At 42.2% G+C, this 23,497-nt stretch overlaps 1 protein-coding gene and 1 long non-coding RNA gene across 11 annotated transcripts in view; one reads left to right on the top strand and one right to left on the bottom strand.

Moving 5' to 3' along the window:
* Positions 1-1,094: 1,094 nt before the first annotated feature.
* Positions 1,095-18,394, bottom strand: LOC140705622 (uncharacterized). Of its 2 annotated transcripts, XR_013543300.1 has the most exons (3): positions 18,256-18,394; positions 6,068-16,155; positions 1,095-4,484 (listed from the first exon to the last, which is right to left on the bottom strand). It is a non-coding gene; the product is annotated as an uncharacterized LOC140705622 (long non-coding RNA). The 2 variants fall into 2 exon arrangements; XR_012085056.2 differs by having other exon boundaries at positions 1,095-16,155.
* Positions 18,395-18,518: 124 nt separating this feature from the next.
* The window catches only part of PHLDB2 (pleckstrin homology like domain family B member 2), a 99,660-nt gene continuing 94,681 nt past the window's right edge, over positions 18,519-23,497 (top strand). For 3 of the 9 annotated variants that reach the window (XM_072993946.2, XM_078389842.1, XM_072993944.2), the window contains exon 1: positions 18,947-19,205. The gene's annotated coding sequence lies outside the window, so the exon portion shown is untranslated. Of the gene's footprint in view, positions 18,650-18,944; positions 19,206-23,497 lie in introns of those variants that run through there. The other 6 variants (XM_078389839.1, XM_072993941.2, XM_078389843.1 and 3 more) reach the window with 4 other exon arrangements.

Below are 23,497 nucleotides of genomic sequence, written 5' to 3'. Positions count from 1 at the left end.
GTTTAACAGCTCTCTTTTTTGTCTGCTTCACAGGCTTATTCTTCGCAGACTTAGAAGAGGACGGCTCCTTGGATGAGTTTTTAGCAGGTTTGTCTGTAGCCTTCTTAGAAGCCTTAGAGGCAGGAGGTTGAGGCAGATTACTTGAGGTGGACGGAGAAACTGCCGTACGGGGAAGCTCCATAAGGGACGGCTCTGAGGCAGCCAACGCAGCGCTCCAGAGATGAAATTTTAAGCGCTGCTGGTGAGCACGGAGGGCTGGCTTAGTAAAAGCCCTACAATGCCTACAATCCTGGGGAGAATGGGATTCCCCGAGACAAAAAAGACACTTTTTGTGCCGATCCTGGAAGGGGAGCTTTCTATCACAGCTTATGCACCAGCTAAAGGGACCGGAGGGGGACATAAGCTGAAACCGCAACAACGCCTTGCAACGGAAGACCGTTGAAAAGGGCGGGAAAAACCCGAGCTCGCCAAAACAAGGGAAAACCAGAGTTCAAAGTCCACAAACCGAGCCGGGTCAGGACAGGAGAGAGTAGAATAGTCGAATTGCCTTGCCAAGGGTCAAAAAAGCCAAAAATCAGAGAATAGTAAGCGAAATAACAGAGCTCTAGCCGAAGAGAACCAGTTTGTCCGGCGGAGAAATGGAACTGAGGAGGGGGTGGGAGGAGCATGCGCAGTATGAATGACCTACAACTTTGTTTCTTTTATTTAAGCTCTAGAACGTTCCGAGGAGATCATCGCTGGCGCTGATTAACCCTTGTTGTGTGCATTCACAGAAGACCACGATGAAGAATAAAATTTTTCCTCTTTTTTTCTGTTGCTGGGACATGTACATACAATTATTCCATACTTTCCTGGTCTTCAGAAAGGACAACAGGCCACCACACACAACTGAACTGGCATGGGACACAGTTCAGAGTACAGCGTGTGGTAAAAAGATTAGCTTTCTTTAGAGGCTTGAGTTGCTTCTTCTGAAATGTGTGTGCACAGGATTGGTACCTTTGCAGCATATGGCTGCATACACACTGCAAACATGTGGAAGGAGATCTGTACGGCAGCTTGCCAGTGAGGTTATTCACTGCCCTACAGTGAATAATTCAACGTAGTTACTTGGGCTGGCTCCTGTGGGCACAGAGTGAAAGAGTCCACCATAGCATCACCTTCAAATGTCATAGTCAGAAGCAGAGAAAGTGTAATGTTAAGGGGGGGCACAGGGCATGGGGCTCAGGACTGCAGTCAATGTTGCAGCCTTTGGCAACTGCCCCAATACATCAGTTGTCCCCAATACTTGTTACCTATAGTAGGCCCCCTTTCTTTTTTCCTTTTTTCCTAGAGCAGTGCCCTGAGTAGCATCAGGCTTTCAATTCTCCACTCTTTTCTGTTTTTCAGTGTCCCTGACCAAGCATTGCTCTGGGGTACTGACACACTGCATCAATGAAAAGTTGGGGGTGGGAGAGGGATCAATTTATATTTATGCTAAATGATAAATACAGGTGCAAATTTAGAAATGATTTTTATAATTTAGCAGAATTGCAGTACCTTTCACCAATAAGGAGACAACTGTGACCAGCTGATCTGTGCACCCACCAAAGCTGTTGTCCAGGTGCTAACTACGAATGGGCAGCTTCACAGTCCTTTTCCTTTTTATGGTTCTTTAAATGACAGGGATGAGATGGCCTTTCCTACAGAATACATCTCCAAACAGAGGGCTGTGCTCTGTAGACAAAAAGACACGTGGCCACCCTACCTTTGGAACGTTACCTCCACAGCCAGGTAAGCACTGTGGGTGGCCACTGCAGAGGATAGGGACTCACAATGGAGCACAGAGATAGATGGTTCAGTGGGGCAATTACAAAATGAAATATTGCTGAATCAAATAAAGAGCTTTTGTTATATAAGCAGCTGCAATTGTAGGTCTTTTGAACAGAACCCCCTAAGATGTCCCCTCCCAAATGAACTGCAAAACTAACTGAAGGGGCACAGATGTTAATTCTCCAAAAGATGCGACTCTGCCATTTCCTCAGTTAGATCAGAGACCAGCCAATATAAATCTGCCCAAGATTTCCTTTCAACTCCCAAAAAAGGCATTTACAATTTCAGAAGAAAGCATCTGCAAAAGACATTTCTTTGAGAGAAAGAGAAACCTGATGTCTCCGTCCAATATATGATTGCTATGATTCTTACATATATTACAACCCAGTCTCGCCAAAGCTGAAAGCAGAAACTCTAAGCACTTCTGAATGAAGTTTGTAATGATCAATAACTGCATCAAGTGACTTGCCTGTCAATACTTCACTCACATTGTAAATGCTTTGGGTACAATATAATCAAATTTGTTCAACTGAGCTGCAGACAAAACAACCATCTTTGGACAGTTTAATGGCATACATATTTGGCATATAATTGTATGGATTCCAGTTCATCTTGTCAGATGCGGGAAACATTTGTTTGATCTCCAAGCATACGTGTGTGTGTATATATATATGTGTGTATATATATATATATATACACACACACACACACATATATGGCTGAGCTAGCCTTGCCATTAGCTGCCTTGATGTGGTTGCCTCAAGCAGCAGGGGAGTAGGGTGGCCAATGTGTTTCTCCTCATCATCACTGCTACTACCTGAGCTGCACTCTGCTTTGGAGAACAACTGTTGAATGAAGCTCTCTCATGCCTGGATGCTGCCAAGCCCCCTCTATGCTTTCAGGCTTTTCCTTGCACCCAGCCACTGAAAAGGAAAATGCAGGCCATATAGAGTGTCAACAGGATGGACTTAGAGCCTGCTATTTTTTAAAAAAAAAAAACAGTCCTGGCTCTGAAGGATCCACCTGGAACCAAAGCAAATGGGAATGACGACCAGATAAATCACCAGGGCTACATTTTCTCTGGATGTCTACCATCTGCTTTGTCTCCGAAAAGATGCCTTAGAACCAGGATTTATTCAGTAGTCTCTAACTCAGGCAACCTGCAGAGCCACACTACCTACCTTCTCTAGCAATCACACAGGGAAAACTGGGTAGGCCACCAGTTGATGTGTATGTCTCTGTGTGTGTGAGAGGAGGGTCTTTTTCATCTTCATGGCAACAGTGATAATGATGGGACAGAATTGCTTGGGTCACCCTGTACACGCAGGGCTGTAATTAGGGCAGTTCAACTGGGACTTTGCCTGGGGGAGGTGCCTAGTTTAGAGGATATTCCCCTTCCTACAAACCTCCAAGGCTGACTTGGTTGCCTGGTCTGCTCTAAGAGAAGAAAATGGCAGCTGGCCAAGCCTCTGGGGCGAACCGGAGAGACTGGTGTCAAGTTGCAGAGTTAGAAAAACAGGCCATGAGGGAGAAAGCAGAGGAAAGGTGGTCAGTATCCTGGGCCCAGAGGAGGCAGAGCAGGTCTACCCGATGTCTGTCTGTCTCTATGTGTACATATACACACACACATGCATATGAACACACAATAAATGCACTTTTGAGCTGGTTTTGCAGCTCTGACAGTAATGCTGATCCCTTGTGAAGCAGGTTTGATGCTGGCAATATGTTCTGTGCTCAAATTACTTATTGTATTTTTTTTCATGTCATGAAGTACGAAGTTGATTTAGGGTCACATTTTGTACTGCGTGCTACAGGGGCCAAAAATGCCAGTTACAGCTCTACATAAACAGCTAGAGAAGAAAGAAGTACGGCTGGGGGAGAATGTCATTGGGGCAAGCTCAGAACAACCCACTGTTTGGAGAGGAAAGAGCATCCTATTGGCCTTTCTTGTTGTATTTTAAATTGCATTTTTAAATATATATTAAATATGATTGTGCTTTAATTGCTCATTCTTCCTCTTGAATCCCTTTTTAAGAGATATGTACATCCAGGGAAACTGCAAAGAACAGGGACAGATGGATCTAATAAAATGGACTGCGCTCCATGAAACCATACACCAAACAGAAGTTGTTAATCTTGAAGGTACCACCAGACTCTTTTATTTAAATGGCAATTAGGTTACTAATAATAGCCATTCACCAAATTGTTGTTACAAGCATGGCATGATTAAGAAGACAAATTAACACATGTATGATTTACAGCAGTGGTTCTTAACCTTTGTTACTTGGATGTTTTTGAACTGCAACTCCCAGAAACCCCAGCCAGCACAGTTGGTGGTGAAGGCTTCTGGGAGTTGCAGTCCAAAACTCCTGAGAAACCCAAGGTTAAGAACCAGTGATTTACAGCTCAAAGAGATATCATTATACATAAGGTCTGTCATTTCCATATATCAAATTGGTCAAGTGCAAAGGTGTTCAAAATAAGCTAAAGATAGATTTTGTGCCTCAATTGCATTTCGTTCCTCTCAAACTTGTTTGCAATGTCTAAATGGAGTCTGTGAATCTTCTTTATGCAGATTTGGAGCTGCCTTCATAATTAGAGCAGTCACATACCCCCAGAGGATCTCAGGTAGGAAATAGAAAAGAGTTTCAACATCTCAGGTTTTGGACATAAACCTGAAAAACACAAGAGGAAGTATAAATACTCTTGCACTTCCACATACTTCTGGCTGAGTTTCTAACCCTCTGAAACCTGAAAGGAACTTTAGGTATATTCAAATAGTCTCACACCTTTGTATATTTTATTGATTACAACAATATCACACAATTTCCATGTGTAACTGGGCTGCACCTAGCTTGTGTCCCCTAATATGAATCAAGGAAAAGTGAACTAACAGCCTTGATAACAATGGGTCAATAGTCATCTTGATGGCTATTCACTCTCAATGTTCACAGTCAGAGGTATGTCAGAATTATTGTCCCATTGCAAACCCCTTGTTCTTAAACAAGGCTCTTGAGAATATAGTGGCTGGGCAGTTTCAGATGTTAATGGAGGAGTCCCGTTGCTCAGAATTGTTTCAGTCTGACATCAGGTCAGTTTCAGTAAAAAAAAGAGACTCAACCACCCTGATGGAAAATCTACTTTGCATTCTCCTACATCTCTCAGTGGCTTTTGATACCACAGACCATGGTACGTTCCTGGACTGGCTCTGTTGTGACTCTGATAGGTCAGAAAATAACGAGACTTTATGACGGATAACTTCTGGATTGTTCTTTTCTTTTTATACATATTTAGCCAAGTGTAAAACTCACTGAATATAGCAGAAATTTCTTCCAAATAAACATGGATGAGGTGCTTGTATCCGCTGTGATATATGCACAGCCACATGATTTTCAACCATATTTATGATTTATTTATTCTTTCTCCTTAGCTTACTTTTGGTTTGGATTAATCCATAAAATGCTTTGTGTTCATGTCACTCAAGATTCACAATACAATAATACAAATCCCCAAACTACTGTAGAGTAGCCATAAAACAGCATCAACATTACACTCACCTTAGCACTGAATGTGCTGGCTGAAAGAGAGATAGTGCATAAATAAGAAATAATCTGCACATTATTGCAAATAACACATTGTGTGAAATCCTGTTGCTTAGCATAGTAAGTCACAACTAGAGTAGGCCCTTTTCAATCAATGGAATTTGTGGAGCAGTTGACGTAACAAATCACCTTTCATTCAATAGGCCTTCTCTAGTTGCAACTTACTATACTAAGCAACAAGAAAACAGGATTTCAGTCCCTATATTATTTGTTGACTACAATTATATTTTGTTTTATCTTCCAAGAACTTTATTTGCATTTAACAATATCAACAAAAATAGCCTTTTTGTCCCTCTTGAAACTTCTTGCTAGAAGACACTCATCATGCTTTTGGGTAAACCTCTCCAAGGCTAAAAGGGCATTTCAGTCACACAAAAAATGAGCATAAGATAGCGCACACATTCTGAAATGATAAATGGTCCAATTGTATTTAATATGAAAAAATATGCACAGCAATCAAGCATGACAAGTTTTGCAAATGAGAGAAAATGTGAAAATATAAGCACACATTATGAAAAATGGATGAAAATTTAAACGTAGGAAAAAAAAGGAGTGAATAATCAGACCCAAAACAGGAAAGGAGAATTTGAGAATCACAACAAAACAGAAACAAAGCTTTTCAAGTCCCTATTTTGAAGGCATCCAAGATGCATTACCATATAATCCACTTCAACCTCATAAAAAGTCCATGAATGAATGAATCTGAAAGACAATGACTGGCCATAGTTATCTACTGCACTCCATGGCTGTAATGACTTTAACCAAACTCTTCTTTGCTCACATCCAGCTCTCTTTATGCGCTTGTAAAATACTCCACAACAGAAGTGCAGCCCTGAGGACAGATGTGAAGAATCTGTGCTATAAATGAGAAACAAATGTACACTTAATATTCTATAAAACGGATTATGTGAAAAGGCTCTCAGTCTCCATCAGAAGAAGAAAAACACCCTGAAACACAAGAATGTGCATTATGGTCTGCTTATATAAAAATGAAATTTAATTTAAAACATATGTTCTATTTTTCTCTGTGTCAACATAAAAGAATCTTGGCTACAGGGTAGCCTTACAAGATTTGAAAGATATGCTATCTGACAAACAGGTGGGGAAAAAGCTGATTAAAATGTGTAAAAAAAAAAGAAGAGGGAATGTTATCATTACTATTCCAAAAGGATGAAGAACCATGGTCGAACATTTCTATGTCTTACCTAATCGATGCTTTACAATGCTTTAAAAAGTTTAGCTCTTCACTGACAGAGCTTATCTCTACCAATTTCTATTCTAAATATTAAGAGTGTAGCTCAGTGAACATACAGCTATATTGGTAAGCACAGCTGGTGAATATATTCTTGCCTTCCCCACTTACCTAGGATGCCTGCCCCACATCCAGTGGTCTCACAAATTCATGTATAATTCTAATGCTCAGACAGACTAGAACCCAGCATCCAACTATACAATCCAGGTTTGATGAGTTGATTTTTGTGCGTTGTTTCTGTTTGCATACAGGTTAGAGATGGGCATAAACCATGGTTCAGCAGTTCAACAGAGCCCCTGCACTGGTGTTCCGTGAGCACTGTGAGCTTCCCTTCACCACCTCCTTGGGAAATCATCCTCTCATTGGCAGCAGTGTGGGCTTCCCTGCTCCGCCTCCTTGTCTGAGTGGGCGATTGCCTGAGGAGGAGGGGAAGCCTGCACTGCCGCAGGTGAGTTGGTGACCGCCCACAGGAGGTGGGAGAGGGAAGCATGCAGCACCTGTGGAACACCTGCGTGGGCACTGTGCCAGACCATCAAACTGTGGTTAATACGCATCTCTAATAGGCACAGATAAATGGTGTGGCTCCATGTGACACTGTGCTGATCCCACATTGGTGGATAGGGCAAATACATTCTCACTTCCTTCTACATATATGGAAACAGATTGACTACATGAATTGTCCAGTCTGATAAATTTTATTTGACATGAACATCCATAGATATAGCCTGCTTTGTTATGTCGACAAAAAGTCATGCCAAGTAGTACTTGTTAGTCTTAAAGGAGTCCATGAGACTCCGTTGTTTCAGCTACAGCATAGTAACACAGCTACCTCCTTGGGGGGAAAAAGTCCTATCAAAAGATCTCATCAAAGTATGAGCATGGGGATGGCACTACCATTTGGAAGAGTGAGGCAACTGCCTCAAGTGGCAGATAGCAGGAGGTGGGATGAAACTGTTGAAGGACAAACCTGTACATGCTACATAGTCCTGTGCCTCCTACCATAATCTGCTCCTTTCAGTTGCAATAGAAGGTGATATTCCATCACCATATGTTGAAGAAATATTCAGTTAACAGTCCAGTCGACTTTCATAAATGGAATGGGTGCTGATGTCATTTTCTTCTTTATCTCAAACAGCAAATGACTGGCTTAAATTAAGCTCTAATTTAAAGTTTCCATATTATACAGTACATATTGATATGTCAGTAAATCCCACTGAATTTTGTGTACATTGTTTTAGTGGATGTGTCAGGTTTTGTTTTAAGCCGTCCTGGATTGTGTCCTAGTAAAAAGTGTATTCTGTAGAGAAGGTTGGTCTGGTAGATTTTGATGGATATTCTCCTGCATCACGTGCTGTTAGTGACCTTGGGAACTGACTGTGTCCTCTACTCCTGAGCCTTTTTTCTTCACCAATGCTGCATTCTGCCTCTCTTTAGTTTAATAGACACGTAAGACAGGAGTGTACTACACAGTAGGAAGAGCTAGTTGAAGGAAAGGAAATCAGCAAAAGTGAAGCATTTGCTATCTATTTGTTCCCTATTAAATGTTGTGACTCTAAAGCCAGTATATTGACAAAACACTCAAAGTGCCATTTTCCACAATGTCTAATATTAATCCTCTTCCTGTACATATGTTAGAATCATCTGGGGCTTACTCCTGTGCCCAGGTCTGTGAAAGCCTCTTTGAGTTCAGTGAGGCCTTTGAATACATTAACAGGATCGAAGCCAACAGTTGTGTGCTCGTTCTTGACAACAGCATAATAAAATTCTGTAGCGAAGCACTTTTGAATTATTCCCCTTTCCTTTGCCATAAATAGAAATACACTCTCAAAAGTCAGAAACAAAGGGAAGGGAAGCTCAGTTTCTCTCCACAGACCCTCATCCTTGTCTAGTGATACACTTGGCTTAAATTACAGTGGACCCTTGACTTACAGACGGCTTGACTTACAGACTTTTTGAGTTACAGACTTCTCTGGCTGCAAAATTTAGATTTGACTTGCAGACTGAGATTTGACTTACAGACCAGAAAAAAACCAAAATGGAACAAAAATGGCCTGTTACGGGATTAATCGGTTTTCAATGCACTGTAGGTCAATAGAGACTTGACTTACAGACTTTTTGACTTGAGAACCGCCTTCCAATACGGATTAAGTTCTCAAGTCAAGACCCCACTGTATCAGCTTACAATCTCTGTCCCACATTGCTGTAGAATTTCAGCTGCATGCTTACATTTGCAAACATTTATTTGAAAACTCTCTGAGGAAAAGCAGCTAGGCAATTCTGAATGAATTGCTGGTAGATGAACTGCTGGTAGATGGTGTCCATATGGCTGGTAGGCTAAGGATTAGCTAATTTCTTGTTCTCTGCAAGACTAATTTCTTTTCTCAAGAGGTAAAAAGTTTGGTGCTTCATTTCATTTCATTTTGGCAAAACAGAATCCCCGAACCAAACCATGAACCAGCCGAGTTTTTTTTTCTAGTTTGTGGTTTGGTTCATACCCATCTCTAGTCAATATCAACGAATACATTTTGTATCTTTTGTGAAATTAATGGCTCTTCATTGCCCATTCAAGACCAAAACCATCCTCCAATACTTTCCAGTATACAGTACCAGGGATTGCTTGTTACAATATGCTGCTCCTGGGAGGGTCTGTTTCACCTCCAGCTGCTGTGAAGATTGCAGATAAGCTCAGAGACAACAGGGAATTCTCAACAATGGTAGCATGCAGTGTCATAGTCAATGCTAATCAAAAATTCCCAAGACATTGACTATGAGCCTTAGCTCCACTGCACCATTAGTAATGGATACGGATGAATTGACCTTCTCTCCTGCATTGTCCACGTCTGAGCCAGAACTTTGCTCTTGCATAAGTGGGCAGTTTCAGTGCTATATTTTTATGCAGGTAGCATATATTGTCCCAGCAAATTCAGTAGACTACAGCTAATGAAACATGAATATTAAATTCCACCTAGAACCGATCTACTGAATCAGTGGAACTTACATAAGTGCTGACTTATTCACTTTCCCTTTATTCAATAGTGTCAAACTAGGACTCTGATGAACAGGGTTCGAATCTCCACTTGGCCATGGAAATTGCCTGGTGGAGTGGAACTGGTAAAACCTTAAATATCTCACTTATCCTATTGCCCTATTGGTTGCTATAAGTTGGTTCTGACTTGAAGGCACGGAGCACATACATTTTAATTTAATATACTTATATGTGGGCTAGTTTTGATGTACCTTTACTAATATGTCCTTATGGCCTGAATCTTTATTTGAAGCAGCTCTGTTACCTAGAATAGTTTACATATTTGATTTAACAGACAGGAAAAATATTTTTCTGTCTGTGAAGTAGTTTTTGCCCACTTGGAAAAACTAAAAAGTCAATACTGGCAAAGGTTCTTACTTGTTTAGATCATCTCAAATTCCTGTTTTAATGAAAAAAGAAAACCTCAAGGCAAGCAATGAAGGTTTGCAGACAGTTTGGTTTAAATATATAAGTGTATACACCCACCTTACTCAAAACATCCTCCTGTACATTCTTAGCAGCTGCAGACAATGACTATCTGATAAGATAATTAATTTAATTGAATTTAAGGATTTTTTTAAAAGTAGACTGGGTTTGAGAAGGAGCAAACCTCCATCAGAAAGGAGGAGGGTGAGCCAACCCCTCAAACAACTACCACAGAGGTTTATGAGACTGTCTATATGCTGTTACCGGCAATGACTCAGCTGGGAATACAGGAGGCAAAGAGCGGGAAAGCAACTGTCGGGGCAGAGACACCAATGGAAGAGGGGTATCTGGCGACAGAGGTGGAGGGAGAGATAAAGGGGGAAGTAGACTGGGAGACAGAGGTAGAACAGGAGGAGAAGAGAAAGAAGTGTGAGGAAAAGGAGGAAGACATACCCTTAGGATGGGTACCCCTGATCATGAATGCTTTGGGGTGAACCCCTGTTGATGAAGTTTTTCTTAACACCCGAGTTTAAGAAGGGTTGGCATAAAAAGGACATATCAGGCAGACCCGTTGTTCCTACAGAAATTGTTCATGGTTCTTCATTGTCAGTTAATAAAAAATTTATGTAGCTTGAAGAGTCATCACCACTTTTTGAGGAATGAAAGGGAGGATGGAGAGAGCCCAAGCTTGAATCCACTTACACTGGGATACATACATTACTGTACTCAAAATAGATGGTAGGAAAGAAAGAGAAGGAATGAGAAAAACGGGAGAATTCAAAAGAGCATCTGAAGAATGTTTAACCTTAATGCATTGTGCATATGAAATATGCTTTGAGTTACCAAATTAACTTAATCAAGGGCATCTAAGCCAATTATGCAAAGTGCTTCCTGTTAGATAAAATGCTTATTATCAGATCCTGTGCTAGACCATCCAGCTGTCCCCATGCTGACATAGGCTAGTATCCTGTTGTTAGTCTTAACTAGAGTTGAACAATTTAATCAAGTGGAATTATACGTGTTGAGTTTCCATTCAACAACTGATTTATTCAATCTTCTCTAAAAGGCAGCTCTTTAATTTGAAAGGCATTTGGTCTTACTAAATTTTATCATCAGTACTTTTGAGATTTCCTATTTATTTTAGTTTTTTCTTTTAGTACTAGTTGTTCTTGGCAAGAAAAACACTATAGCATAAAACTGTTGTGATATATGTAATGTGCTGGTTATTGGGACACAGAATTAATTACAACTATTTGTTTATGATCAAGCTCTGTTACCAGGAGTTGAAGAGTTTAAGCTTATATACTAATACTATTTAATGGACTTTTGATGACTAATGACAATTAACCATGATTGATGTGGTAATTTTTGAAATGGGTGTTGACTTGTAGCAATAAAACTAAGCTTAGATCCCAGACCATTTGGGTCTGGCACCCATCAACTCAGCCCACTTCAGTTCTCAGACCACTTGAGGTTTGTGGATTGGATGTCGAACTTCCCTGGTATTCCCCTTTTACTGAGCCATGCATCGTTCTCCAGCAGGGTCTGAAGGGGCTAGGCCCACGGGATTTCTCCGGACTCACTACACATCTCTGCCTTTCTCTCCTCTGTTCTTACCTCTTTACCCATGCTTTGTACTCCTTGCTTTTGCTCCTCAGTCTCCCCTCAGTAAGGCGGCTTTCTCTACATCTGTCATCTCCATTCCCTTTCAACGTACTCATGGGGCACCTTGAATTCTACCCACTCTCCTGTCCAAGGGTCTTCTTGGATCAATTCTACAAGTTCTTCCTTTCTCTTCTCTTCCCCAACGTGCTTCTGCCCTCACCCCACCTTCTTCCTCCTCCTTTCCCACCTGATTTGCACCCCCTTCAGTCTCTTCTTTTATTTCTAGTTTACTTAATTCCTTTTCTATCACTACTGTCTCTTGTGCTTCTGTCTTTATTTGAGAGTCGGATGGTACACTCTCCTGATCCTGGGCGAGTTCTTCGCCTCACAGGTAGTCAGTCATTTAAATTAATCAGGACTCAGACTTTCCTATTTAAAATAATTGTAATCACTGGCAGTTCTTAAATGAATGGCATACAAATAAATATATGCCTGCTGTAGCAACACAGACACTAACTGGTTCCTTGTGGCTCCAGCGTTGCTTATGCAAAATAGCCAGCTTAATCAGTTTCAAGTTAATGGATCAGCTATCTGTGTGAGCAAGTCAGCAGGAATCGTTTGCAACACTTGGCTTCTTTTTAGGAATTCCTTTTGTCGCACAACAAAAACACTCTCATGTTGTCTCCCCCTCCCCTCCCCCTCTTTATACAAGGTATATCTTTTATTGTTTATCATTGTCATCTTGAAAATATATAGCATAGGGATCAAGAGAACAGTTATTTAGTGGAATGAAGGGTTCCAGACTGGAAGTGCTTTGATCTTTTCATTAAGGAAATAAAGACAACATGTGCCACTCCCCCTCGGGCATCCCTATCCATTCTGAGTGGAGTGACAACCCTCGAAGTAGCTGCAGGAACTATTTACATCTATATCCACAGATACAAACCCACATACAACACAGACTTATATGTATGGTTATGGATCCAGACCGTTCCATGAATTTTTAGATTCTTCTTGAAAGTGCTGCTGTGAGGAATGTCAGGATGAACACTGTCACTTGCACTGCTGAATGAGACTGCATAGTGAATCAAGAAGTCACCGATTGAATATTTCTTCTGCTAAGTCTTGAACTAAGACACTCCTTTCTGAGACACGCCCCCTCCCCTAATCATACACATAAAGTCCAGTGTAATGTAGGGTTAGAATATCTGATACGTTCTAATCATAGCTAAACCATCACTAGGATAAATACATGCAATCCTTAATATGAAAACTCTATTATCTCTGTATTTAACATGACTAATTATAGATGTGCAGGAAAGAGCAATCTTCACTGGTGATCCTTATATTGGGAAGAAATGCTTATTTGTTGACTTGCTAGTTGCACTTGTAAGTATCCTTTCTCCATTGTGGGAGATTTAGCGTACATGGCTTTCTCTCCACTCTAGCCTCTTCAAGGTAGATCAGGCTGAGACCTGACCTTCAGCCATTCTCACTTGGGCATACTCACCATGCATTCCAGTCCTCTCCCTTTCGTCTCCTGGTCTATTGCTCTGTATGTGTGGCAAGGGACTAGTCAAGTTTTTATACACCACAGCAGTTTTCTGTGTAAATTGGAAGCTTTTAAAATCAAGGTTCCAAATGATGTGGATAGTCCCTATGGTTACAGTTCATACTTCTCTTAAACCTATGGTGAGTATACCGAAATAATCCCTCAGTACTGCTAATGTGACTGGTTCATGTGTAATTTGCTTATAGATTGTGAGTCAGCCAGTAAGGTTCATGGCTTGGCACTTATTTGAACACAGGTCTCCTGAGTCCAAACTGGCTTTCATACTACAGTACACTGGATTTCACACTACTGACTTATATTTTCCCTTCTCAGTCAGACGGGAATTAAAGCACTCCCCCCCCCACCCCTATTATGTGTGACTTACAAGATTTCCATGGAGAGGGGATCTCAGCTAGAATGGTGTGACCACTCACTGAGATGCCAGCATGACTGGAACACACAAAGCTGCCATCAGCACCAAAGATAACTTTCTCCTCAAGTGGTCCAGCTGTATCAGAGAAGGGGAGATTCTAAATCATGGCGTGCACTTCCCTCAGACTTCCTGTCTTGTGCCCTAAAGTGCTTTAGCTTTTTTGGTAAAAGTTCACTGGCAGTAGCAGGAAAAGTCTATATTGACACCTTGGGAGAGAGAAATAAACTTTGTTCACTGGGAAAAACAACAGCAGTAGCCTCTTTCTCTCAAGTAACCTAAGGGATACCAAGTATTTATTCACAGTGCTTGTAATTCAGGAGGCTTACCTTGCCCTTCCACCTAGTGACTCAAGAATGTGGATGCCCTGAGTCAGAACCTAAATCCTTTCCTTCAGGGGTTGATTGTGGACAAAAGAAACCTGGGTTCTTTCTTCTCCTCTAAAAAAAATTCCCAGCAGAACAGTCAGAGGGAGGAGGAACACAAAAAGATGACACATTTTCACAGGTATGCATTTGGTTGAACATTCCCGCCCTGCCTTACAGGATAATATTAAGTATCACATAATAAAAAACTGTACATGGAGCAGTTTGGATATCTTATATGCTGACAGTGAACTCATTCTCACAGTGTAGATCTTTATGCAGATAAGATGTCACCACCCCCACACAAGTAGGAAGTAACGGCTTGGGAGAAAACCAAGATTTGCACAAGTACATTTCTCCAATTTCACATTTGTAGAAGGAAAATAATCAAAGGGAGAGAACCCCCCCCCCCAAAAAAAACATAGTCAAGACATCACAATCTCCATGAGCATGGAATGATGACTGCTGTGAGTTGCAGGCTGCTGGGAATGTAATAGAAAGGACTATCTTGAGAAAGAGCTTGACTTACATTGCATGTCTCATTTGTAATGTATAAATATGAAGTATTATAATTAATTACACACACATGTTCTCTTCCTTTCTTCCTTAAGAAAATATGCATGATTCTTAGGTCATATCCCAGCTCTGCACTAATTCAACGTAACTATGCTCAACATTATCAATATTATTATCATATGCCCTTGCATCATGCTGTCATACGCACTGGCATCATCACTACCATACTGACAGCATCCACCTGATCAAATGAATAAAGTCCTGTTTAAAGGAGAATTCTGTGAAAAAACAGTTTTAAGTCAACATATACATACAGCTATAAACTTGGCATTTATACAGAATACAACCTGGAGCATTCATTATTACAAAATCTGGGCAAATTCCATCATGGCTGCTTCACAGAACATTGCCTTTGTAAGGACTGGTTACACTGCCAATTCTTCAGGGTTTGCATCATAGCCAAAATCTATTCTTTAAACAAAGTTTTATTTTTGAAAAATGACATTTGAGAAGAAGACAGAATAGTTTTTCTTATTACTGAACCACATAACTATTTTAATTAAGCAGACTAGACAGGAAAAAACCCACAGAACAAATGTTATATTTTATTCTTATGAATATTAAACTGCTAGGCATTCATGGAATTTTTAGGGGGGAAAGTAAGATATTTGAGCTTTGCCTGTTATTTTCCATATCGGGCACCTTTAACATCCCTATTTATAGAACCACTATAAACATTGTGATGGCTGTAGTTCTTTTGAGTCTTCAGTGCAGTCAAGACGCTAGAAGTTTTATATAACTATATTAAACATTCATTTTATACTATTTCTTGCCAGATTCAATATCATTTTTAGTTACACGTCACTATGAATTAGACACAAATTACAAGACATTTATGGAAAGACTAAACACCATTTTTCCCAGCAGTTAGAAGCATTTTTGCATTTAATGAAACGCTGAATGACTTCTAATCAAAAGTATGCAGAATATTACTATGTGGCAGATGCTTGCGTATAATATTGAAAAGAAGGAAAGATGAAGGGGTGCATAATGATTCATGGCATGCAGAGCAGAAATTTCTTACTGTCAGCATAGTGCTGGCCCAAGACATTATGCTAGGTCAGGAAAAGGCCAGGATGATAATCCCTCCACTGAGTGTCCAGAAATGAGGTGGGCCAGCAGTTAAATCTTATTTGAACACAGATAATGGGACAGTTTCTTCCACCACATCTTGGGGGCAACAAGCCAGATTAGAAGAGGGAAGACAGGCAGTACGTTTTTCATGAAAGAGGAGAGGCCCAAGGGCTAAGGAGGAATACTTCTGATGCTCTCATTGCTGCTCGGCACCACTTACTGCTTGAGGTGTGTGCCTCGCTCTGCCTCATGGTGAGGCTGGTCTAGCATCAGTTCTGTGACCAATCATAACATGTCAGATCCTCTGCATAAATGCATCGGGACTTTATGCAAAGCAAGCTCCTCCTGATTTTCATTTCCAGTTGTATCCGTGGAATATTTCATCTATAGAGAACACCTTGGAAGAGTGGAAAGATTTTCATGCTGCAGTTTGCTCTTCCTAGAAGAAAACAAAACAAAACAACCGATTATGATATCCCCACAGCTCTACCTGAAACCAAAATGCAAAGTTTTATAGTGCAAAATTTTCAAAATGCAGTTTTATAGTGACAGGAGAATTTGGCTGTATAGCAGCTAGAAGACAAGGAAACAGTGTGACCTCGCAAGACAGAACAACAGACCATAACAAGTTCTGGCTTCTGCCTGCCAGGCGCTGAACATCTGCTAGGTATTTCCTGATACTTCCTCCCACCCCACCCCCATCCCCGAATAGCTGCATCCAAATCTTTCTGTTATTCATGGAGGCAAGCTCATCTCGTAGCTACCATAAAGAAATAATAAATATTGAGCTACTGCAGGTACACAGTAGATCAAGAGCGGATCACATGGCAATGGCAGAATCCTGATGGTATTCACACAAGGTTTGCATAACTTGTTGTAGCTAACAGACAACATGCTGCAGAACATATCAGTCACATGCTTGACTGAGCAATTGAGATGCTCCCTGGTACCCCGTCAATTAGCTATATAAGCAAGTACAGTGGTGCCTCCCTAGACATTTATCCTGCATGACAGTTTTTCGCTAGACATTGGCTTTTTGTGATCGCTATAGCGATTCGCAAAACAGTGATTCCTATGGGGGAATTTTGCTGGACAATGTTTGGTCCCTGCTTCACATAATGATTTTCGCTATATGATGATTTAGACAGCTCCCTCTGCACTCGCAAACAGGTGTTTTCGGGACCTAAGCTTCGCAAGACAGCAATTTAAACAGCTCATCGGCGGTTCACAAAGCGGCTTTCCTATGGCCGATTTTCGCCAGACAACGATTATTCTTCCCCATTGGAACGCATTAAACAGATTGCAATGCATTCCAATGGGGAAATGCTTTTCGCTAGAGAATGATTTTGCTAAACAGCGATTTCAGTGGAACAGATTATCATTGTCTAGCGATGCACCACAGTACTTTAATGCAAAGCTTATGTAAGCATCAGTAATATTTGGACTGTTTTTGCATATTCCTACTTTTCATTAGTGACTATGTTTGCGATAGAAGCCTAATCAAAGGCAGCTCAGAAGTGAAGCCAAGGAACACACCTCCCCTGTCCTATTCTACAAGTTCTACAAGTTGACCTAATGTTCATTGCATTGCCATGTGTCTGGGAAATTCTGCGGCACGTCTCCAACAGAAGCACACCTCCGACATGCAGGTCACATCTTATAAAAGCAACCAGATGAATAATAGAATCCTAGTGCATAAGAGAGCCTCGGGGTTTGCCTATGTAAGGGCCACACATGGTTACTGCAAACCCTCCTCTCCTAATTATGTGCGTCCTATTAACTTAGTGGCTGGCTGGATAGCTCAGTGGTGTAGGAGAGGTTGAGGATTCAATTCCCCACTGTGCCTCTCAGAAGAGCCAGCCTGTGTTGCCTTGGGCAAGCTGCAGAATCCCAAGGCACCTCCTGAAGAAGGGAATGGTAAACCTCTTTTGTGTTATCTCTACCTGGAAAACCCAGGAAAGGATCACCATAAGTCAGAATCGTCAGATTTGACTTCCTAGAAGGCTATTATTATTATTATTATTATTATTATTATTATTATTATTATTATTATTATTATTATTATTATTATTATTATTATTATTATTATTATTATTAGAACAACTTAGCAGGGGATTTGCACTAGACCTCTTGTGATTCTCAAGATGAACTTGTGCCAAACTTTTTAAAAGTGCTAATGAAGGGTCAGCCCTCCTGAGTTTCAGTTGCCTTCTGTCCAGCAAGCTCAACATGTAGACTAAGCAGGCCTCTCTTTACAATGTTCTCAAGTCTCTGTGAAAGAGAGGGGCAAATAAACACAGCTGGATTCCTTCAAGTGTCCGGCTGCAAGGAGCCTTTTCCTGTGTGTCTGTTTGACTGCGGGCCAAACTCTAGAGAGAGCACGAGGAGGAGGGGAAAGCCTTCTTTCTGAGGATACATAAGTTTTTTTTCCCCTGCCCTCGGCCCCCCCCCCCAGAAGCCTTCTGGCTCTCTTCTTCCCAAAGCCCAGCTCTGATTTTTGCTGATGTCAGAGGCAGGAAGCTGACTCATGATGAATAACCTATCTGTTATCCTCCGACGGCAGCCTGCCCTTCGCAGCAAATCTATGCGAAGTTTACAAGAGACGTCTTTCTCGATGTGAAACTTCCCGAGCTCCTAAGTCCCTCCGGGAGGTACGGACAGACAGCTCGGGGTGAGGAACCGCGTGATGTCAACGGGAGTTGCTCTGGAAAAGGAATTGTGCCGCGATCCAGAAGCGTAGCTTGCGCCTCGGTCGCCCGTCGAGTCCTCTCTCTCTCCTGCTGCACGTCTGAAATCGCCTCTCAAATGTGTCCGCCCGCGCGCTCGTTAAACTCTACGGGGCTGAGTTTCCCAGACACAAAAAGGAGGAGAATCTTTCGGCTGGCGGGTCCAGACGTAAAACCCATCGAGTTCAATGAGGCTTACTCCCAAGTGTAAGTGAGTGCAGCATCGCTGCTTTACTGCGCTAATGAGAGGCAAGGCGAAGTTCATGAAAACTTAATGCCGCGCGCCCCGAGCCCTTTCGGCGCCACGAGAGCTTTGCTTTGCGCTTACCACGCAACTTCCCCTGGAATTCATTTATTCCCAGGGAGGCAGGCGGAGCACTGCAACCCCCGAGCTCTACCCTGAGACGATAAAATCAATCCCTCCATCCTTCCTCCCTTCCTTTTGCTCTCTCTCTCTCTCCCTCCCTCCCCCCTTCCCGTTCTCCCCTCCTCTCCTGCCTTGCTAAACTTCGTCCCCCGAGGGAAGGCGCCATTGTCGTCAGAAGGGGCGGCAGCTTTCTTCCGTGCAAGGACCGAGGCGGTGGGATGCCTTGATGGGCGGGGCCGATTGTTCCTTCGGCGGTGTCTGCAGGAGGAGGAGGAAGAGGAGGAGGGTCCTCTCGGGGCCGGGAAGGGCCAGTCCGAGGCGGGAGGGGAGTCTGTCTGGAGTGGCCGAGGAAGGCGCAGGATGTGCGGCTGGCAGGCGGGCGGGCGAGGCGAGGCGGTGAGTGTGCGGGCAGCTTTTATCCAGCGGCGGGCGCGCAAGCAACGGGGGGGGGTGCAAAGGCTTTGGCGAGGTGGGGGGAGAGCCCCCCCCATAGGGATCGGGTTACGGCCGGTGTTGTGGGGCAAGGAGAGGGCAGCCGGAGAGGGCGGGCGGGCGGTGCGCGCCAAGTCCGGAAACCAAACCGAAAGGGAGAACGTGAAACTTTGCCCTGGAGTTGGCGGCTTTTAAAAAAAACGTGGAGAGGCGTGAGCGATAAGCATCTCTCGAAAAGGAAAGCACTTCCAGGGGCGCTTCAATGTTCTCCCCTCGTTCCGGGGTCTTTTAATCTCAAGAAGGGACAGATTTATTTTTCCTTTCGGGAGACAAGATCTGTTCTACTGGTTGCGTCCCGTGCGTCAACTCTTAATGTCTTTTTATTTAGCAATCTGTCGCGGTTTTGTTCTCCGGCTTGCCGCTTTTCTCGACGATTAGGGTCGGGGGTGGGGCTTAGATTGCCTGTAGCAAAACGAGGATCACACTCCCGTTTTGTTTTTGTTATTTTACAGCCTAGGGACTGTGGACTTCATGTAAACTCTTCGCTTCCGCTGAGAAGCAGTCACCCGAGCTTTGGTTAGGAACCTATTGTAGCTGGAGGGGGATTAGCCCTTGCCTTGAAACGGATTTTATGAAAACAGCACTATGCAGTTTCCTCTCCCCCTTTTATTATGTGATTTTAAAGTACTTCCATGTGCGGGGGTTCCCTCTTCTGCATGTTATCCCACTTGATTTTCACTTTATAACTATATCTGCTGAACAAAGCTTTTTGTGCTCCATTGTCTCTCACTCTGGGAAGCCGGAGCACAGCATCTGCGCATTCACAAATTGGATCTGGCTGGTGATGCTCTCTTCAACTTAGCATTAGGGAGTTTCTCTGCAGGAGGCGAACGCAAATGAAGGTGCAATTTTACTGCTTGTATTTGAACACCAGTACACTAGTTATTGTTATTATCAGGAGAGTTCAAAACGGGAGATAGAACCTGTGCTTCAGATCCAGAATGCAATCATCGGTGTTTAACATGGGAATACATTCTAGAGGGGTTGTTTTAGTCTGTTGCAGCAACAAATACACACCCAGAGAGAAAGTTCTGTGTCACCTTCCTGACTAACAGATTTAGTTTGCCAAATCATTTTGGACTCATCAGATGCATGAACAGCTATTCTTCGTTGTCCCTCCTTTTTGCACCCCTGCCACTTCCACATAGGGTAACATACTGCAAACAACTTTGGGGCATGACAAATCCATTATTTTTTAAAGATATAACTAAGCTCTTCTTTGGTAAAATAACAATCAGAGTGTTTTTAAAAAAGGGTGCCATCTTCCCAACCCTCTATTTATATCTAGTGGATGGATGGCTGGACTATGATCTGGGAGAGTGGAGTTTATCACCATCAAGAACATAGGATAACTGGGTGATAGGCAGCTTTGTGCACTCTCTTGACGGCCCGTATCCCAGCAAGTGGCTCCCTTAAGTGGATACACAGAATTGCAACTGCTTTTTGCTCTTCTGATGCAGTGCCTGAAGAGGAACTGGGGGCCTTAAACAGTTTACACATTTCCAGGCAAAAAGTACAGTTAAGTGGAAGCCAGAGAGATTTGTGCATCTGCTAAAGACAGCTTCTAGTATCTTCCAGCGTGACTTTTGGAAGGGGAAGGACTTGCAAGCAAGCTTGCAGGGTCTACTTTGTTTTTTTCCCTATAAACCTAATATCCACCATCTGGAGCAGAGTGCAAAAGAGTGGCTTAGAAAGAGGGTTGGATATACATTTAGAATTAAAGGATCAGGGCGCATCTGTGTGTATATCAGCCATATTTATTTATTTACTTACTTACTTACTTATTTTTATCACTGTCATTTCACAAAGAAAGAGGAACCTTAGGAACCCTTTTTATTTTTGCAGGCTAATTTGGGGAGCAGTTTTGGCTAGAGGACAGAACTCATTGGTGATCAACTGCAAATTCCCCAGTGATTTATCAGCAGATCTTGTTGTGTCCTCTTCCCAGCCCTGCTGGAGTTAGTGGTATCTTCCACTAAGAAAGACTGAAACATTGAACAGCAGCCTTTGCTGCTGGGGGATGTGCCTGGGGGATTGTGGGAATTTTACAATGCGATCTAAACTCAAAGATGCACCAGCTTGAGTGGGATTGTCAACACAGCTAACCCTGTGCTGGAACAACTGCCCTTGTGCTGAAACAATTGCCTTATGCTGGCTGATCTCAGATCTTTTGGCATAACTGATCTGCTGAAACAACTGCTGTGCTGGCTGAGATCATCCGGAAGAAGAGCCAGAAAAGGGGTGGAGAAGGAGAGGAGTGCAGGAGGGACTGGGTTTCACCAGATCGAAACCTAGCTCGGCCCAGTCTCACAGCCACTGTGCAGGTAAAGAGTTAGTCCAAGATGGAAATTGCCCTAAGTCATTTCCAACGGGAGGGTGTGGGATTCAGCAGAGGTTTTAGTTGGCTTGGTGTCAGGTCAATCGCCCCTTGACGATCGTGGCTATTTAGGATTGTCTCCTAAATCCAATTTATCAATAGAGAACCAAGTTCTGGAAGGCCACTTTGCAAAGTAGATGCATTACATATATTTAGTGGTGTTGAGCAACTCCCCTGTGTTTTCCTCCAGTCTCGAGCTTTGACTTTCCACAGCAAGAGCAACAAAAATAGTTACCTGCAAAATGTGGTAAGGTGGACAGTTGTACGGTTCTAGCTATTTTTTTTATTATGCAACCTCATCTGATCCCTCCGGTCTTGTTTCTGGTTTTGGTACACCAAGTCAGAAACAAGACCATGTTGCTTCAATAGTCCCACTTTAGAAATCAACCAGGAGGCCTTTAGCCTCTTAGCACCATGCTTCAAAGCAGATCTCCACCTGTTGCTACACTGTTTTTTCCATTCGGAGAACACACAGGTTTTTGAATTGCTCCGAATGTATTTGCTGGCCACACTGAGAAAATAATGCTGTATAAATTTCCTGGCTGCTAACCTGTGAGATTCTTTCACGAACTGCCCTCTCCAGGTTTAGTGGTTAGTGGTTCCTTGTTTAGAGAGAAACTGTCCATTGCTTCAAACCAAAGTGTTCTCAGTGGACTAAGCACACCTGTCTCTGTTCTCCATTTTCTATTGCTCCAGGACCAGTGGAAGACTCTTTGAAACTAGTGTCTGGTGGTTAGGGTCATATGAATGGAGCTTAAGCAATTGAAATTGAATCCATACAGAGTAAAGTAATGATGTTCAGGAATTTTTACACAGGGATAGAGATAATTCTAGTGGATGGGGTGTTTTCCTACTTGTTCATGAGTAATCTGGATTTATTGGTATCAAAGTTTGTGGATGATGCCAGATTATTCAGGTTGGTGAAAAGTATGACTGCATTGCTTTTAGATCTAATACACTCTGGTTATAACCAGACAACAAAAAGGCAATTATGAGCCTGCTTGGGGGTGAAGATCATTAGGACAGGCCTTTCTCTTCCCAGGTGGGTTTGGTGAGGACACAGGAGAAGGTCTTCTCATTGCTGCTCCCAGACTTTAAAACTCCTTCCCACAGGAGACCAGGCTGGCCTCATCTTTATTATCATTCTGCAAGCAGTCAAAGACCTTTCTCTTCAGGCAAGCTTTCATTCAGTTAGTGACTGCCAAGTGGAGCTTTTAAACAGATTGTTATACATTACTGCATTGAATGTGTTTTGGTGTGTGTTTTTTGCTTTTGTTTACAGTTCCTCAGAGTAGAATTTGTTTGATCCTTCTTAGTATTTGTATACTTTTTTAGTTTAAAATATTGTCTTGTATTGATGTAAACAGCTCTGAGTTCTTTTTAAGAGGAAAAGTGGGGTTGAATGAATGAATGAATGAATGAATGAATGAATGAATGAATGAATGAATGAATGAATGAATGAATGAATGAGATTTGGCATAGGAAAGTTAACTTTGTCTTCACATATATTCTGTCAGGAGATGAACTGCTTATGATGACTGAAGAAAGAGATCTTGAGGTTATGATGAACAAATTCACCAAAAATGTTTATTTAATACGTGGTGACAGAGAAAAAATAATAATGCTGAGAATTATTAAGAAAAGAACTATGAATTGATTTGGTGCAGCTCCAGTTGGCATATTATGTACAATTTTGATAACTGATAGCAAGAAGGATGTAATAGAGATGGACAAAAACCAAAAAGGGGGTAATTTCTGTTTTGGTCAGATCTGACTTGGATATTATGTTTTACGTTGAGCACCCCAATTTGATCAGCAT

Source organism: Pogona vitticeps, chromosome 3, assembly GCF_051106095.1.
Source record: "Pogona vitticeps strain Pit_001003342236 chromosome 3, PviZW2.1, whole genome shotgun sequence".
In the NCBI taxonomy this organism is placed as follows: Eukaryota; Metazoa; Chordata; class Lepidosauria; order Squamata; family Agamidae; genus Pogona; species Pogona vitticeps.
Note: the sequence above shows the minus strand (reverse complement) of the source record. Positions and strands in the feature narration are given on the sequence as shown.